We start from the raw sequence: 20,300 nt of genomic DNA, 5'->3' as shown, positions 1-20,300 counted from the left end.
TACTTTTTTTACAGCTGCACCTGTGGCATATGGAAGTTACCAGGCTAGGGGTTGAATTGGAGCTACAGCTACTGGTAACTTCCCTGTGTTATTTCTTACAAGTGCATATTAATCTACAGTTATCTCAAATAAAAAAGGTCAATTTTTAAAAATCAATGTCCTACCACATTAGGAAAAAAAAAAATCAATGTCCTACCACATTAAAAAAAAAAAAAAAAAAGGAAATGAGGAAATCGTGTACGATCATGCCCATAAATGCAGAAAAGAATTTTGTTGACAAAATTTAACATCCATCCATTGTATAAAAAAAGAGATGTTGCCGTGAGCTGTGGTGTAGGCTGCAGACGTGGCTCAGATCCTGCGTTGCTGTGTCTCTGGCATAGGCTGGTGTCTATAGCTCCGATTCGACCCCTAGCCTGGGAACCTCCATATGCCACGGGAGCGGCCCAAGAAATGGCAAAAAGAAAAAAACAAAAAACAAAACAATTATAACATCCTACTAATGGTGAAACAATAACTCTTTCTCCCCCAAGACAGGGACAAGGCAAAGAAGTCCACTTTCACCACTTCTACTCCTTATTTAACACTATAGTGTAGGTCCTAGGCAGTTCAATAAAACAAGAAAAAAATAAAAAGCATAAATACTGGAAAAGGAGAAGTAAAGTTATCTTTAATTGTAATTATATTGATGATGTGTAAGAAGAAAATCATAAGGAATGTATCAGGAAAAAAAAAAAAACAAAACTCCTGGAGTTCCTGTCGTGGCTTAGTGGTTAACAAATATGACGAGCATCCATGAGGACTCAGGTTCAATACCTGGCCTTGCTCAGTGGGTTAAGGATCTGGGATTGCCATGAGCTGTGGTGTGGAATGCAGATGCAGCTTGGATCCTGCATTGCTATGGCTGTGGTGTAGGCCTGCAGCTATGGCTCTGATTGGACTCCTAGCCTGGGAATCTCCACATGCCACAGGTGAGGCCCTTAAAAAAAAAAAAAGATGAATAAAAATTCCTGCTAGAATGACTTTTTTTTTTTTTTTTTTTTCCTTTGCTATTTCTTTGGGCCGCTCCCGCGGCATATGGAGTTTCCCAGGCTAGGGGGCCAATCAGAGCTGCAGCCATTGGCCTACGCCAGAGCCACAGCAACGTAGGATCCGAGCCGCATCTGCAACCTACACCACAGCTCTAGAATGACTTTAGAATTACAGATAGATGCTCAATATGAAACAAACAACTGTGTTTTATATAATAGCAAGAAACAACAGCAAATAAAAATTTTAAATACTATTTATAATATTAAAATATAAAATACTCAGGAATAAATCTAATGAAAAATGCGTAGGATCTCTACGATAAAAACTATGAAAGACTGAGAAAAATTAAAAGAAGATCTGGAGTACCCGCCATGGTGCAGTGGAAATGAATTCGACTAGGAATCATGAGGTTGTGCATTCAATCCCTGGCCTCACTCACTGGTTTAAGGATCCAGCATTGCCACGAGCTGTGGTGTAGCCTGCAGATGTGGCTTGGATCTGGCATTGCTGTGACTCTGGCGTAGGCCGGCGGCTACAGCTCTGAATCAACCCCTAGCCTGGGAACCTCCACTTGCGATGGCTGTGGCCCTAAAAGGACAAAAAGACAAAAAATTTAAAAATTTTAAAAAAGATCTAAATAAATGGAGAGATAAGGGATATACTGCATTCAAAGGCTGAAGAGCTTAATGTTAATTCTCCCCAAATTGATCTGTGGGTCAAACATAAATATTAATTTAACCACTAGCCTGGGTCCATTTATAATAGCTGAGACATGTCCATCAAGAGACGAACAGATAAAGAAGACACATGCGCACGCATGCGCACACACACAGGAATATTACTCAGCCATACAAAAGAATGAAATAATGCCATTTGCAGCAATGTGGATGGACCTAGAAATTATCACACTAAGTAAGTCAGAAAAAGATAGACAACTACCATATGATATCACTTATATGTGGAATCTAAATTATAACACAGGAGTTCCCATGGTGGCCCAGGGGTAGTGAACCAAGCTAGCATCCATGAGGATATATTTTGATCCCTGGCCTTTTTCAGTGGGTTAAGGATCTGGCATTGCCACAAGCTGTGCTATAGGTTACAGATGCAGCTCATATCCCCCGTTGCTGTGGTTGTGGTGTAGGCCTCAACCCGTGGCCTGGGAACTTCCGTATGAGCAGGTGCGGGCCTAAAAGGATTTTTTTATAAAAAAGGAAAAATCTGGAGTTCTCATAATGGTGCAGTGGAAACGAATCCGACTAGTAACCGTGAGGTTGCAGGTTTGATTCCTGGTCTCGCTCAGTGGGTTAAGGATCCAGTGCTGCCATGAGCTGTGGTGTAGGTTAGAGACACGGCTCCAATCTGACGTTGCTGTGGCGTAGGCTGGCAGCTACAGCTCCAACTCGCCCCTAGCCTGGGAACCTCCATGTGCCATGGGTGCAGCCCTAAGAAGCAAAAATAAATAAATAATGGAAAAATCTGATTAATTAGATTTCATAAAAAAAAAGAAATTTTTTTTTTTTTTGGTCTTTTTAGGGCCACACCCGAGGCATATGGAGTCAAATCAGAGCTGTAGCCTCTGGCCTACGTACGCCACAGCAATGAGGGATCCGAGTGGTGTCTGCAACCTACACCACTGCTCACGAGGTGAGCTTAACCCAACTGCAAGGTCAGGGATTGAACTTGTATCCTAATGAATACTAGTCATATTCGTTTCCACTGAGCCATGACAGGAACGCCATGGTTTCATCAAAATTTAAAAGCTGTCATTAAAAGTTGACCAAAGAATACAAACTGGAAGAAGTGTAAAAAAGATGCAGCAAGACCAGCTGGGAAGCAACTAGAACAGTTAATTTAAGAAATGGAGGTAGGAGTTCCCGTTGTGGCGCAGTGGTTAACGAATCCGACTAGGAACCATGAGGTTGCGGGTTAGGTCCCTGCCCTTGCTCAGTGGGTTAACGATCCGGCGTTGCCGTGAGCTGTGCTGTAGGTCGCAGACGCGGCTCGGATCCCGCGTTGCTGTGTCTCTGGCATAGGCCGGTGGCTACAGCTCCGATTGGACCCCTAGCCTGGGAACCTCCATATGCCACAGGAGCGGCCCAAGAAATAGCAACAACAACAACAACAACAAAAAAGACAAAAAAAAAAAAAAAAAAAAAAAAAGAGAAGGAGGTAAATTGGACTAGATAGAATCAATGGAGATGGAAAGGAGCTGATGGACTCAACACTTATAAAGACGATGGTTTGAATTTGGTGATGATTTAATATGGTAGATAACAGAAGGGAGGGGGTGAATCACTATTAACAAAAGGTGGAAGTTCCTACTGTGGTACAGATGGTTAAGGATCTGGTGTTGTCTCTGTGGTAGCACAGGTTCAATCACCGACCTGGTGCAGTAGGGCAGCTGTGGCATAGGTCATAGCTGTAGCTCGGATTCAATCCCTGGCCCTGGAACTTTCATATGTTGTGAGTACCAGTACAGGGAAGGGGAAGGGAAGGGAGGGAGGAAGAGAAGGAGGAAGAGAGGAAAAAAACAAAAGGTGAACAGAACACACAAAACCCCACAGTCTTTACACACATACCATCATATTGCATAACAACAGCAGCAGCTAGCATTTACTGCATACTTGCAATGTCTCAAGAATGAGCTAAAACTTTAGGGCATTCTTTCTTCATTTATCATAACAACCCTATAAGGAAACTACTTTACTATCCCATTTTACAGATGGGGAATTTGAAACACAGAGATTATAATGAATGTTTTACACACTTGTAAGCAGAGACAAAGGCAACTTCTTAGTACAATGGCATATTTTCCATGCTATACATATTATTATACTGAATTTACATATTATAGTTTTCTTTTAATTGGACGTTTAGATAATTCTATTTTTCACAATTGTAGTTAATATAGCAATGATCAATTTCATTCAGTGCTTGTCTTAAATTATTTTCTTAGGATAGAGCCTAGTCAATCAAAAGGAAAAACAACCTAACTTTGATTACAATATACCAGAGCAGAAAACTATCTTTTTTTCAAACCAAGTCATTCTCTGGATGGGTTCAGATAGTCATACATTTAAAATAATGGTACTGTACTAAAATATTTAGGAAGGTATTCCATACAATCTAGCCCATCTCAAAATCACTCCAGTGAAAAATCCCAGACAGATAAGCATTTCAAGAAAACATCCAGATTTTGAATGGCAAAAAGATGTTTCTGACCTCTTCTATTATAATCACCCCCAAAATAAGAAAAAAGGAAAGGTAAGTCACAAGCAAGGAGAAAATATTCACAATAGATATATATATAATAAAGGACTTGTATCCAGAATATATAAGGAAGGCTTACAAATCAGGAATAAAAAGGAAACACCACATCTTTTTAAATCAGGCAAAAGAAATTGTATGAATAGCCAATAAACACATGAAAAGCTGTTCATCATCATTAATTATTAGGGAAATGAAAACCAAAACACAATGAAACTACCCAAATGTCCATGATGGATGAGGGAATAAACAAAATACACTATAAAATATTATATATATATATATATAAAATATCATTCAGTCTTTAAAAGAAAGGAAGTTCTAAAGCTGATGACATAACCTTCCCAGATTTCAAACAATACTACAAAGCTACAGTAATAAAAACAGTGTGATACTGGCACAAAAACAGACATATACAGATCAATGGAACAAAATAGACAGCCCAGAAATAAATCCACAAGCCTAAGGTCAATTTATCTTAGACAAAGTAGGAGTTTCTGTCGTGGCTCAGTGGAAATTAATCTGACTAGCATCCATAAGGATGCAGGTTCGATCCCTGGCCTCACTCAGTGGGTTAAGGATCTGGAGTTGCCATGAGCTGTGGTGTAAATCACAGACTCGGCTTGGATCTTCCGTTGCTGTGGCTGTGCCACAGGCCAGCAGCTGTAGCTCCAATTAGACCCTAGCTTGGGAACTTCCATATGCTGTGGGTGCGGCCCTAAAAAGCAAAAAAAAAAAAGAATATATGTTGGAGAAAAGACAATCTCTTCAGTAACTGGTATTGGGAAAGCTGGACAGCCACATGCAAATCAATGAAGTTAGAACATACCCTCAACACCAAACACAAAAATACAAAAATACTCCGAATGGGAGTTCCCGCTATGGCTCAACAGTAACAAACCTGACTAGTATCCATGAGGATGCAGTAGATCCCTGGCCTCAATCAATGGGTTAAGGATCTGGGGTTGCTGTGGCTGTGGCATACACTGGCAGCTGCAGCTCCAATCAGACCCCTAGCCTGGGAACTTTCATATGTCATAGGTACACCCCTAAAAAGACTACATACAAAAAAAATTCAAAATGGCTTAAAGATTTAAATATAACACCATAAAACTACTAAAAGAGAACACAGGCAACACATTCTGTAACACAAATTGTACCAATGTTTTCTTAGGTCAGTCTCCCAAGGCAATCAAAATAAAAGTAAAAATAAACAAATGGACCTAATCAAACGTAAAAGCTTTTGTACAGAAGAGGCCAGAGATGGAACCAGAGTCAGTGTAGAAGCTTCCCCAAGTAGTTATGCTGTCAGCTACAAGTGAAGTCCTTGTAAAGCAAAAGAAACCATAAACAAAATGAAAAGATAACCTATGGACTGGGAGAAAATATTTGCAAACGATATAACCAACAAGGGCCTAATTGCCAAAGTATACAAACAGCTCATACAACTCAATAACAAAAAAAGAATCTAATAAAAAAATGGGCAGAAGGAGTTTCCATTGTGGTGCAACACAAACGAATCCGAGGTTTCGGGTTCCATCCCTGGCCTTGCTCAGTGGGTTAATGATCCCGCATTGCAGTGAACTGCGGTATAGGTCACAGACAAGGAGGCTCAGATACTGTGTTGCTGTGGCTGTGTTGTAGGCCAGCAGCTATAGGTCTGATTTGACCCCAGCCTGGGAATCTCCATATGTCACAGGTTTGGCCCTAAAAAGTGGGGGCGGGGGGGGGGCAGAAGACCTAAATAGACACTTCCCAAAGAAGACACACAGATGGCCAAGAGGCACATGAAAAGATGCTCAGCATTGCTAATTATTAGAGAAATGGAAATCAAAACTACAATGAGGCATCACCTCACACTGGTCAGAATGGCCATCATTAAAAAGTCTACAAATAATAAATGTTGGAGAGCGTGTGGAGAAAAGGGAACCCTCCTACACTGTTTGTAGGAATGTAAATTGGTGAGGCACCATGGAAAACAGTAGGGAGGTGCCTTAAAAAACTAAGAATAGGGAGTTCCCGTCGTGGCGCAGTGGTTAACGAATCCGACTAGGAACCATGAGGTTGTGGGTTCAGTCCCTGGCCTTGCTCAGCGGGTTAACAATTCGGCGTTGCCGTGAGCTGTGGTGTAGGTTGCAGACACGGCTCGGATCCCGTGTTGCTGTGGCTCTGGCGTAGGCCGGTGGCTACAGCTCCGATTGGACCCCTAGCCTGGGAACCTCCATATGCCGCGGGAGTGGCCCAAGAAACAGCAAAAAAGACAAAAACAAACAAACAAACAAAAAAACATAAAAATAGGAGTTACTACGTAGTGCAGTGGAAACGAATGTGACTAGGAACCATGAGGTTGTGAGTTCGAACCCTGGCCCCATTCAGCAGGTCAAGGATCCAGCATTGCCATGAGCTGAGGTGTAATTCACAGACATGGCTCGGATCTGGTGTGGCTGTGGCATAGGCCAGCAGCTACAGCTCTGATTAGACCCCTAGCCTGGAACCTCCATATGCCACAGGTGTGGCCCTAAAGAGACAAAGTGACCAAAAAAAAAAAAAACCCTAAAAATAGAGTTACCATAAGATCCAGCAACCCCACTCCTGTGCATCCAAGAAAACTCTAATTTGAAAAGATACATGTACCCCAGTATCTATTTACAATAATCAAGGTATGGAAGTAACCTAAAAGTACATCAACAGATGAAGAGATGAAGAAGATGAGGTACATATACGCAATGGAATATTAGCCATAAAAAAACAATGAAATAATGCCATTTGCAGCAACTTGGATGGACCTTGAAATTATCAAAGTAGGTAAAGTCAGACTGAGCAAGACAAATACCATATGATATCATTTATACATGGAATCTTTAAAAATGACACAAATGAACTTATTTACAAAACAGAAACATACTCACAGACACAGAAAAATTTATGGTCACCAAAGGGGAAATGAGGTGGAGAAAGATAAATTATGACTTTGGGATTAGCAGATACAAGCTACTATGTATAAAACAGATAAACAAGATTCTACCATACAGCACAGAGAACTATAATTAATACCCTATAATAGACCATAATGGAAAAGAATATGAAAAAGAAATACATATATATGTATAACTGAATCATTCTGCTGTACCCAGAAACTAACACAGTAAACCAACACAGTAAATCAACAACATGTCAATGTAAAAAAAAAAAAAAGAAATTCTGTTACTTCTTGTCATGGCTCATCAGTTAATGAATGTAACTAGTTAGTATCCATGAGGACACGGGTCCAATCTGTGGCCTCTCTCAGTGGGTTAAGGATCTGCAGACATGGCTCAGACCCTGCATTGTTGTGGCTGTGGCAGAGGCTGTCAGCTGTAGCTCCGATTCGACCCCTAGTCTGGGAATTTCCATGTGCCATGGGTGTGGCCCCAAAAAGACCAAAAAAAGAAAAAAAGAAATTCTGATGTATGTTACAATGCAGGTGAACTTTGAAGACATTATGCCAAGTGAAATAAGAAACCAAAGGACAATAAAACCAAGAGCTGGTTCTTTGAAAGGGTAAACAAAATTGACAAACCTCTGGCCAGACTTAACCAAAAGGAGAGGAAAGAATTCAAATAAACAAAATAAGAAATGAAAAAGAAGAAATCTCAACGGATACTGCAGAAATACAAAAAAAAACTATGAACTATGAACAATTATATGCCAATAAGTTTGACAACCTAAAAGAAATGGACAGCCTTCTAGAGACACAGAGCTCACCACAACTGAATCAAGAAGAAACAGATCAGGAGTTCCCGTCGTGGGGCAGTGGTTAACGAATCCGACTAGGAACCATGAGGTTGAGGGTTCAATCCCTGGCCTTGCTCAGTGGGTTAACGATCCGGCGTTGCCATGAGCTGTGGTGTAGGCTGCAGATGCGGCTCGGATCCCACGTTGCTGTGGCTCTGGCATAGGCCGGTGGCTACAGCTCCGATTCAACCCCTAGCCTGGGAACCTCCATATGCCGCGGGAGCGGCCCAAGAAATAGCAACAATAACAACAACAACAACAACAAAAAAGACAAAAAAAAAAAAGAAGAAGAAGAAACCGATCAACTGAACAAACCAATCACTAGAAATGAAATTGACTGTGTAATAAAAACACTCCCTACAAACAAAAGTCCAGGACCAGGTGGCTTCACAGGCAAATTGTACCAAACATGAAAGAAGAATTTATACCTATCCTTCTTAAACTTTTCCAAAAGACTGAAGAAGGAATAATCCCAAAGACATTCTATAAAGCCACCATCACCCTATTATCAAAACCAGACAAAGATACTACCAAAAAACAAAATTAGGAGTTCCCGTTGCGGCTCAACAGAAATGAATCCGAACCATGAGCTTGCAGGTTCAATCCCTGGCTTCGCTCAGTGGGTCAAGGATCCAGCACTGCCGTGAGCTATGGTGTAGACTGCAGATGCAGCATGGGTCTAGCGTTGCTGTAGCTGTGATGTAGGCCGGAAGCTACAGCTCTGATTCTACCCCTAGCTTGGGAACCTCCATATGCTGTGGGTGTGGCTCTTTAAAAAAAAAAAAATTATAGGCCAATAACTTTGATGAATACAGACACAAAAATTCTCAACAAAATTTTAGCCAACCAAATCCAACAACATATAAAAAGATCATACACCATGACCAAGTGGGATTCATCCCAAGTTCATAAGGATGGTTCAACATACACAAATCAGTCAATGTCATACACCACATTAACAAAAGTCAAAAACCATACGATCATCTTAATAGATGCAGAAAAAGTATCTGACAAGATCCAACATCCATTCATAAAAGAAACTCTTGGAGTTCCCGTCGTGGCTCAGTGGTTAACGAATCCGACTAGGAACCGTGAGGCTGCGTGTTCGGTCCCTGGCCTTGCTCAGTGGTTTAAGGATCTGGCGTTGCCATGAGCTGTGGTGTAGGTTGCAGACGTGGCTGGGATCCCGAGTTGCTGTGGCTCTGGTGTAGGCTGGCAGCAACAGCTCCGATTAGACCCCTAGCCTGGGAACCTCCATATGCCGTGGGAGCGGCCCTAGAAAAAGCTAAAAGACAAAAAAAAAAAAAAAAAAAAAAAAAAAGTAAAGAAACTCTTACTAAAGTGGGTATAGAGGGAACATATCTTAACATAATAAGAGCCAGTTATGATAAACCCACAGCTAATGTACTCAAGAGAAATGCTAAAAGTCTTCCCGATAAAATTTGGAACAAGACAAGGAAGCCCACTCTCACCACTTTTATTCAACATTGTTGGGGCTACAACTTTGAATACAATCAAACACAAGAAATAAAAGGTAACCAAATTGGAAGGGAAGAGGTAAAACTGTCATTCTATGCAGATAACATACTATATATAGAATACCCTAAGGACTCCACATAAAAACTACTCAAACTGATCAACGAATTCAGCAAAGTAGCAGGATACAAGACCAACATTCAGAAATCAGTTGCATTTCCGTATACTAACAATAAAATATTATAAAAGGAATATAAAAATGCAATATCTTTTAAAATCGCACTCCAAAAATTAAATACCTAGGGATAAACCTGACCAAGGAGGTACAAGACTTATACGCTGAGTACTATAAAACACTAATCAAGGAAGTTAAACAGAATTCAAAGAAATGGAAAGATATTCCATGCTCCTAGATTCAAAGAATTAATATCATTAAAATGGCCATACAACCCAAAGCAATTTACAGATTCAATGCAATCCATATCAAATTACCCATATTTTTCACAGAACTAGAACAAACAATCCAAAAATTTATATGGAACCATAAAAGATCCAGAATTTCCAAAGCAATCTTGAGGAGAAAAAAGCAAGCAGGAGGCATAACTCTCATAGACTTCAGACAATATTAAAAAGCTACAGTTATCAGCAGTTCCTGCAGTGGCTCAGTGGTTAACAAACCTGACTAGCATCCGTGAGGATGCGGGTTTGATCCCTGGTCTCTCTCATATGAAGAGAAGTCAGAAGGAGAAAGACAAATACCCTGTGATATCACTTATATGTGGAATCTAAACTCTGACACAAATGAACCCATCTACAAAACAGAAACAGACTCACATCCATCTTTAAAGTTATACATTAAAGTTTATATCATGGAATTTTAAGATTTTTTAAAATCTTTTTTGTCCTTTTAGGGCTGCACCCACGGCATATGGAAGTTCCCAGGCTAGGAATTGGAGCTATTGCTGCCAGCCTACACCTCAGTCACAGCAACACCAGATCTGAGCCTCGTCTGCGACCTACACCACAGCTCACAGCAATGCTGGATCCTTAACCCATTGAGTGAGGACAGGTATCGAACCCCCAACCTCATGGTTCCTAGTCGGATTCATTTCCGCTGTGCCAAGATGGGAACTTTAAATTTTAAGAATCTTCAAGAAAAGTCCTTTATTAACTGAAAACAGTAAATCTAAAACAAATTGAGTGCCAACACCTGGGTTTCTAATCAGATGAACCATTCAGGGAGGGGGCTTCGTCAATTACTAACACCTCATGTCAAAAAAAAAAAAAAAGAGCTACCACTGGAACAGAAGATCTAGCAGCTACAAGCAGACCCATCTTTGATGCCTTTTATCTTCCACTTTTCTATCAGGGTACAACATAGATAGTACATCTACAGAGTTTAAGTTTATAACCCAATGAGTTCTTACATATTATTTTACCCAAATAACCACCACCCAAATCAAAACACAGTATTTTAAACACCCCAGAAGGTTCCATGTGTTCCCACAAAGGTAGCCATTATTCTAATATCACGACAAGATTCATTAGCCTGTTTCTGAACTTCCTATAAATGGAATCATAAAGGTTCTCTTGTGAGTGTTTGGCTTCTCTCCCTAATATTACATCTGTAAGATTCATTCCTGTTGCATGCAGCAATAGTTCATTCTTTCTCAAGGCTATGCAGTATTCTGTTATATAACTATGCCTCAATGTATTTATCCATTCTTACTGCCCACCCCCCGTTTTTTAAGTTAGAGCCATACCCATGACATATGGAAGTTCCCAGGCCAGGAGTAGAATATCAGAGCTGCAGGTGCCAGCCTACACCACAGCCATAGCAATGCCAGATCCTTAACCCACTGAGCAAAGCCAGAGGTCAAACCCAAATCCTCATGTATACTAGTCATTACTGCTGAGCCACAATGGGAACGCCTATCCATTCTACTGCTGACAGATAGTTGCATTATTTCCAGTTTGGGGGTTTTGTGAATAAAGAATTAAATAGTTTTGCATACGTCTTTGTGGTGGACAAATGTACCCATTTATGTTGGGCATATTACATAGGAGTAGATATGGGACAATTCTGCTCAAATGCCATCAGGATTTCCAGACTACTGAATTCCCCACTAGGTATGAAACTTTACTGAATCATTTCTCTTGTAAGAAGCATTTTTTTTTTTTTAATCTTTTAGAGCTGCGCCCATGGCATATGGAAGTTCCTAGGCTAGGGGTCAAATGGAGCTGTAGCTGCCAGCCTACACCACAGCCACGCCATAGTCAAGCTACATCTGTAACCTACACCATAGCTCATGGCAATGCTGGATCCTTAACCCACTGAGCAAGGCAAGGGATCAAACCCAAGTCCACATGGATACCAGTCAGGTTCTTTACCACTGAGCCACAATGGGAATTCCCTTGTAAGAAAGCCTTTAGATAACGAAGTTATGCAACTGAGGCAGTTGCCGAAATGATTCAAAAACAACTTGGCAATCACAGACCTACAAACTTCCATCTCATCTACCACATCAGACAGAACTCACAGCATTCAGATCCAAGGAGCAATCCCTTGGTCTGCTAAGGACAATTAAATCAACAGCTATGGATGAGTGAGTTGTCAGTTATGGATTTCTGAAAAAGTAGGTATTTTCCCACACATCTATGCAGAAAGGTGTTTGTAGAATCAAAAGGTTGGGAATGGCAAAGGTCTTAAAAGGAAACATCTAGTCCTTAGCTTCCACAAAAGGCAGCATAGTGAAAAGGGCAGGGACTTTTTGAAGGCAGACATCACAGGCCAGCATTATGAGCAAATTATCCTAATCTGAGCGTCAATTGTATAAACTACAAATGGGAATTATAGTTGACCCTTGAACAACATGGGCTTGAATGACACAGGTCCACTTACGTGCCAATTTTCTTCACTAAATACTAAAGCAGTATAAAACGGGCAGTTGGTTGCATCTGAGATGCAAAACTGCAGATACAGAACCATGTATACGGAGGGCTGACTATAGGTTACATGCAGATTTTTGCAGAGTTGGTGGCCCTAACCCCGAATTGTTCCAATCAACTGTATACTAACTATACTATCACCTCATAGAACCATGGTGAAGATTAAAAGAGATAATCTATATAGTTTCTACCATAGGGCAAATTTTATTTTGAAAGTCTCCTTTTTGCAGAAGGAATACTTGGCCAGATAGGAGATTTGAGTTATGGCTCTACTATGAGGGCCACCTTCCTCATCACCTGAACAAAACCACAAAAATGCCTAAATTACTTCTGCAACATCTTGGAAACGAAGTCTCAATCTTCAAATTGCAGTACATATATCCTTTGGGATACACAAAGATACACAAGCGAGAGAATCAATTTCCAAGCTATTCTTTCATAAACTTGATCTGCCTGGACAACTGGATTATTAATAAAAGATTTTCAACCATAAAATTTGCTACTTTTTTTTCCGTTTACGGCCACACCTGCGGCATGTGAAAGTTCCCCGGCTAGGGGTCGAACCAGAGCTGCAGCCGGGGCCTGTGCCACAGTCATGGCAACATAAGATTTGAGTCACATCTGCGACCTACACTGCAGCTTACAGCAACACCAGATCCTTAACCCACTGAATAGAGACACTGTCAGCTCCTTGACTTGCTGAGCCACAATGAGAACCACAAAATTTGTTATCATTTTTTTTAGGGCCCCCAAGTGCGACATATATAAGTTCCCAGGCTAGGGGTCGAACTGGAGCTGCAGCTGCCAACCTATGCCACAGCAACACCAGATCCAAGATGTGTCTGCAACCTACACCACAGCTCATGGCAATGCTGGCTTCTTTAAGCCACTGAGTGAGGCCGGAGCTTGAACCTGCATCCTCATTTATACTGAGCCACAATGGGAACTCCCTCAAAATCTGTTACTTTCAAACAAGGGTCAGAAAACTATGGCCCATGTAACAAATCTGGCCCACCACCAGTAAAGCTGTATTGGAACAGCCACATGCAGCTGCTTGCTTGTTGTCTGTGGCTATTCTGCTCTACAGTGAAATGAGTAGTTTTGACAGAGACGATATGGCCAGGCCATTTACAGAAAAAGTTTGCTGACTTTTTTTTCTTTTTCTTTTTTCAGGCCACCCCTGTGGCATATGGAAGTCCCCAGGTTAGGGGTCGAACTGGAGCTGCAGCTGCCAGCCTACACCACAGCCACGCCAGAACCAAGCCCCATCTGCAACCTACACCAAAGCTTTTGGCAACACCAGTTTTCTAGCCCACTAAGCTAGGCCAGGGATCAAACCCACATCCTCATGGATATTAGTCATGTACCTTACTTGCTGAGCCACAATGGGAACTCCCCTGCTGACATCTGTTTTAGGATAAAATTCTGTGGGAATGGAGTTTCCACTGTGGTACAGCGGTAATGAAACTGACTAGCATCCATGAGGACGTGGGTTTATTTCCTGACCTCGCTCAGTGAGTTAAGGATCCAGCATTGCTGGGAGCTGTGGCACAAGTAGCAGACACCGCTTGGATCTGGCATTGCTGTGGCAGAGGCCGGCAGCTGCAGCTCCAATTCAACCTTTACCCTGGGAACTTCCATATCCCACAGGTGTGGGATATGGCCCTTCCATATCCCTAGGTGTGGCCACAAGTTCCCGTTGTGGCACAGTGGAAACGAATCTGACTAGGATCCATAAGGATGCAGGTTCAATCCCCGGCCTTGCTCAATGGGTTAAGGATCCAGCATTGCTGTGAGCTGTGGTGTAGATTGCAGATGAGGCTTGGATCTGGCCTTACTCTGGCTGTGGTGTAGGCCAGGGTCTACAACTCCAATTTGCCCCCTAGCCTGGGATCCTCCATATGCCATGGGTGTGACCCTAAAAAAGCAAAAAATTAAATTAAATTAAAAAAGGAAAAAATATGAAGTGGACAAATTCCCAGGACAGAAGGATACAATTATCATAACTGCCCATCAAAACTGCCTCAAGAAGTGATAGAGAAGAGACTTGTGGCTGCCTGATGGGAGGGGGAGGGAGTGGGAGGGATCGGGAGCTTGGGCTTATCAGACACAATTTAGAATAGATTTACAAGGAGATCCTGCTGAATAGCATTGAGAACTTTGTCTAGATACTCATGTTGCAACAGAAGAAAGGGTGGGGGAAAAATATAATTGTAATGTATACATGTAAGGATAACCTGACCCCCTTGCTGTACAGTGGGAAAATAAAAATAAAATAAAATAAAATAAAAAATAAATAAATAAATATCAGCAGGTAGGAAAAAAAAAGTGATAGAAAATCAGATAGACCTATTCCAAGTAAAGAAAGTGAATTAGTAATTTAAAATCTTCCCCCAGAGGACTTTACCACTGATAATCTCTATCAAACAGAGAAAGAAAGAAATAACAATTCTACACAAACTCTTTCAGAAAACAGAAGAGGAACATTTCCCAACTCATTGTATGAGGGTACTTTTACTCTGATACTAAGGTGAGCCAGAGACAACATAAGGAAATATTAGACCAATATCCCTCATGAATGTGGGTAAAAAATTCTTATCAAAAGATGAGCAAACTGAATTTGGCAACATATACATACAAAGTATTCTACATCATGACTCAATGGGATTCATTCTAGGAACACAGATTGGCTTAACATCTGAAAATCAAGTATTATATATAATACACCATTCATACATATCCCTACCTTAAGAGTTTTTTATTTTATTTTTATTTTTATTTTTTTTTGTCTTTTTGCCATTTCTTGGGCTGCTTCCACGGCATATGGAGGTTCCCAGGCTAGGGGTCTAATCGGAGCTGTAGCTGCCGGCCTACGCCAGAGCCACAGCAACACGGGATCCAAGCCCCATTTGCAACCTACACCACAGCTCAGAGCAACTCCGTATCCTTAACCCACTGAGCAAGGGCAGGGACCGAACCCGCAACCTCATGGTTCCTAGTTGGATTCGTTAACCACTGCGCCACGACGGGAACTCCATGAGTTTTTTAATATAAAAAAGGTTATTTGCATTTTTTTTTGTCCTTTTTTGCCTTTTCTAGGGCCGCTCCCACGGCATATGGAGGTTCCCAGGCTAGGGGTCTAATCAGACCCGTAGCCTCTGGCCTACGCCAGAGCCATAGCAACGTGGGATCCGAGCCGCGTCTGTGACCCACACCACAGCTCATGGTAACGCCGGATCCTTAACCCACTGAGCAAGGCCAGGGATCAAACCCGCAACCTCATGGCTCCTAGTCAGATTCGTTAACCACTGCGCCATGACGGGAACTCCTATTTGCATATTTTTAAAACACCAAATGTCTATTATAGGTGGGAAATTCTATTTTTAAAAAGCCAATATTTACTACCTGTGAGAAATTACAACATAAATTATTTAAAATTAAATATTTATCTACTTAAATTTATGATGACCCTCCCATTTCATTAAACTACACTGGGCAAATCTTGAGATTAACCAGCTAATACTTTCTCTCTTCACGTCAAAAAGGCAACAAATTTGATAAGCACACCCTCCAGATAAGGCTTCAAATACACACTGTGTATAAAGAGAGTGAAAGAGCCTCAATGCCAATCACCAAAATCCCAGCTGTAAGTTGTGTAAATCAAATCCCTCCAGACACAGATGCTTAGAGACATGACTTCATCTATTTATCACAATCTGGCAAATACCCCATCTCACCCACCAGGTCATTGTAAAAGACTTAAATGCCTTGCCAAAATTCTGACACACTATCACTATGGATACTGTGCTCCTTTGGGACACCAAATATGGATGTTCTGTCCTGTTGTTCTGGCTGAAGAATTCTAGCAACCCTGATCCTGTGGTTAAGAACAGAAAAATGATACACTTTTTCACCTTGCATTAGAGAATCTCAGGAATCACAAAGATCTTAAACATTTTCTAGCCCAATGTGTTTCAAACTACAGGTCTTTAGCAGGCAGATTCATTAGCTGTCAGAGTCAATTTAGTGGCTACAATCAACTTTTTTTTATTTTAATGAAATAGAAAATGTCAGAGGGCATCATATGTAGAAAGAGTAAACTTTTGTTTGTGTGTACACACTCTATGCATGAGGGGATCACAGAGAGTCACTATGTAAAATACATTAACTGTGGATCACAGGTGAAAAAAGTTTGAGAGACACTATGCTAGTCCCATAGCCCTACAGCCTCAGGAAAGCTCCACTCAAAAATTCTCAGCAGTCAAAAAGTTATGTTCTTTGTATTTGTAACCATATCCACTTCACACAGAGAAAACAAAAAAGTATCAATTTTGTGCTCAATATACTTAATCTTCCATTCATAATAAAGACTAGAATCCACCTGAGGTTTCCAGCTGAAATAGTAACCTGTCAGAGACATTTGTTTTGATGAGATTAAGACCTGTATTTGACAGACCACAGACAACTGAATTTAGTCTGTGGCTAGGAAAGAGAACAAAAACCACTCAAGGCCTCGAGTTCTTCATCTGTAACCACAAGAGAGGACTGTTAGGGCTCCTAGCTCTGGAACTAGATTTATTGACAACCACCTGGCCAAGCAAGTGAGGACCACGCCTCCCACACGCCAAATGAACCATTCAACAAGTCAATTGCTGACCAAATCAACCAATATCACACAAAGAGCACAAATTCAAACTTATAGCAACAGCAATAAAAAAAAAAAAAAAAAAAAAAACAAGGGAAAGTCCCTAGGATTCAGCAGAAGCTGTGCCCTGAGCCAACTATCATTACTTTCTCAGCCACCCTTCTCTCTCAGACCCCAGTTCACTTCTGTCTTCCAGCTATGTGGCACTCGCGCTCTTCCCTGCCACCCGACCCCACTGTGCAAAAGAAAACTGAGGCACGGAGCACTAAGTGGACGGGCTGCAGCAGCCATCAACAAGACTAAACTAAGAGCATAGGCCACTAATGGCTCACACCTCCCACAATTCCTCGACTATTCTGAATCCCGCTCCCCTCCGACTCTCACCTCAAACCACATCCCCAAAGCAAGCCTTAGTAATGGGCCCCCAGCTCGTGCTCGCCTCTATAAAGGTCCAAGGCCTAGAACCACGAAACCTAAAAGCAAACCCTCCTGGCAACCCCGGAAGCCTCCTCCCACGAGCGCCCAAGAGCCACCCGCCTCCCCTTCGCTCCCACCTCCACGCCGCCGGGCCTACGCCTCCTCCGCACACCACACGGAGCCGGCTCCGAAGCACTCGAAGACCTGAGACGGATAGGCTCCTCCACCCACCTACACAGCCCGGGCCGCGGCCGCCTCCGCCGCCGGAAGCGCCCAGCGTCTCACCATCGTCCTTAGGTCACTTCCGGCGCGACGCCTCGGATACCGAAGAGCTGGCTGTTGAGGGGCGGGGCTCCCGGGAAATTTGAGAGTTTGAGAGAACCTGGCCTCCGGCAGCTCTGAGGCTTTCCGGAATCGTTCCTGCGAGCCCATTTTGCGTGCCCCACTTCTGTCAAGTGGATTCTGTTTTCGAGTAGAGGGTCTCCCGCACTCGGGGCATATGAAAGTTCCCAGGCCAGGGATCAATACCAGCCACAGCTGTGACCTAGCCACAGCTGCTGCAATGGATCCTTAACCCGCTGCGCCCCTATGGGAAGTCCATCTTGCTTAGCGTGTTGTGTATGTGTTTTACTGCCACACCTTCTGCCTATGGAAGTTCCTAGGCTAGGGGTCCAATCGGAGCTGTAGCTGCTGGCCTAAGCCACAGCCACAGCAACACCAGATCCGAGTGGGTGTCTGTCTGCGACCTACATCACAGCCCAGGGCAACGTAAGATCCTTAACCCTCCTTAACCCACTGAGCGAGGCCAGGAATCAAACCCGCTTACTCATGGGTACTGGTCGGGTTCCTTATCGCCGAGCCACAAGGGGAACTCCTATCTTTCTTATCCTTTTTTTTTTTTTTTTTTTTTTTTGTCTTTTGTTGTTGTTGTTGTTGCTCTTTCTTGGGCCGCTCCCGCGGCATATGGAGGTTCCCAGGCTAGGGGTTGAATCGGAGCTGTAGCTGCCGGCCTACGCCAGAGCCACAGCAATGCGGGATCCGAGCCGCGTCTGCCACCTACACCACAGCTCACGGCAACGCCGAATCGTTAACCCACTGAGCAAGGGCAGGGACCGAACCCGCAACCTCATGGTTCCTAGTCGGATTCGTTAACCACTGCGCCACGACGGGAACTCCCTTTTTGCTATTTCTTGGGCCGCTCCCGCGGCATATGGAGGTTCCCAGGCTAGGGGTCGAATCAGAACTGTAGCCACCAGCCTATGCCAGAGACAGCAACGCGGGATCCGAGCCGTGTCTGCAACCCACACCACAGCTCAGGGCAACGCCGGATCCTTAACCCACTGAGCGAGGGCAGGGACCGAACCCACAACCGCATGGTTCCTAGTCGGATTCGTTAACCACTGAGCCACGACGGGAATTCCTATCTTTCTTAGTCTTAATTAAAAACTCCTCCAGTTCCTCTTACGCTAATAGCTGGGCAGAAGACTTAGGGGCGGGGCTTGCGCCTAGTGACAGGGACCTCATCTTTGATCATTTTCAGCTGTGGGGTGCAATAAGTAGATCCCAGTGGTGAGTTAAAGGAAACGAAAAATTCCCTTTGTTGTTTATCTTCAGAGTTTATCAGCTCCAGCTCATTTTGGGCTTAATGTCAGCCAGTAAGAGTAGTTAATTCTCCTGTGCTTCCCTACCCCCATCCCCACCCCCATTGTTCATTGGGAGGAAAAGTGCCGCTCTCTTTTCCGTGGTATTTTAGTCTTGATTTTGAAAAGAGCGGACGTTTAGGGCCAAGACAGTGTAAATGAGGAATTTTAGAGTTTGCAAGATCATCTTGAAGTCTGACACCTGGTTTGGGAACCACTGCTTGGAAGGGCAGCGTAGTTGTCCAAATTCACAAGAGAATCAATCTTTCGTCTTGTGGTTGTTCTCTGCTGCAAGCACTGCTGTAGCCTCCAAGGTCATTTGGATGCTTGTCTGCTCATGTATCCCCATCACTTTGCACAGTGCCTACCAAATAGTAGGTGCTAAAATAAGTGTTTGTTGAATGAATGAACAGATTGCTCTGAGGCAATATAGGACTTTCCTCAGAGCTCAGAGTAGGAAGCTCTAGTCAGATCTGAAGTCCTAGTTGGCCAGCCATTACACTTGGGAAAAGAGATCAATATCCGCCTTAATTCCATTAAATGAATTGCTCTGCTTAGAGAATTATGCTATATTGTTTTTGAACTTTCATCTCATGGAAGGATCAATCACCCAGACTTTTAAATCTTTTCATGATTTTAAGCATTAAGTTTCTCCTTTGGCCTACAAAAAGTGGCAAATACATTCAGAATTGGAAAAGAGAATCATTGTTTTCTCTAATCTGTGTCCATTCCATTCTTTCTCTAAGGGCTGGTCATTTGAGAATCTCAAAGATTCTCCCTGAGAAAGGGATTGTTTCCCTTCCTGACCTGAGTGTATAAGAGTTACTTTTATTTAAGTTCTTTCAGAAACCACAAACTAGTTGTATCCTACTTGTTAAAAATACATATTCTCAGAGTTCCCATTGTGGCACCACAGAAATGAATCTGACTAGGAATCACGAGGTTGTGGGTTCGATCCCTGGCCTTGCTCAGTGAGTTAAGGATCTGGTGTTGCTGTGAGCTGTGGTGTAGGTCACAGACTCGGATCGGATTCTTTGTTGCTGTGGCTGTGGTGTAGGCCAGCAGCTGTAGCTCTGATTGGACTCCTAGCCTGGAAA

General features: G+C 42.6%; 1 protein-coding gene across 4 annotated transcripts in view; it reads right to left on the bottom strand.

Moving 5' to 3' along the window:
- The window catches only part of EDC3 (enhancer of mRNA decapping 3), a 65,862-nt gene extending 48,016 nt beyond the window's left edge, over nucleotides 1-17,846 (bottom strand). For 3 of the 4 annotated variants that reach the window (XM_021099053.2, XM_001927872.5, XM_084968802.1), the window contains exon 1: nucleotides 17,701-17,846. The gene's annotated coding sequence lies outside the window, so the exon portion shown is untranslated. The remainder of the gene's footprint in view (nucleotides 1-17,700) is intronic. The other variant, XM_013978071.3, reaches the window with a different exon arrangement.
- Nucleotides 17,847-20,300: the final 2,454 nt, after the last annotated feature.

This window comes from Sus scrofa, chromosome 7 (assembly GCF_054392235.1).
Source record: "Sus scrofa isolate SSC_HxYL_T2T_F1_AM1 chromosome 7, Sscrofa_HxYL_maternal_Yorkshire_Landrace_v2.0, whole genome shotgun sequence".
Classification (NCBI taxonomy): Eukaryota; Metazoa; Chordata; class Mammalia; order Artiodactyla; family Suidae; genus Sus; species Sus scrofa.
The sequence above is the reverse complement of the archived record's forward strand: the minus strand, read 5'-3'. Positions and strand labels throughout refer to the sequence as shown.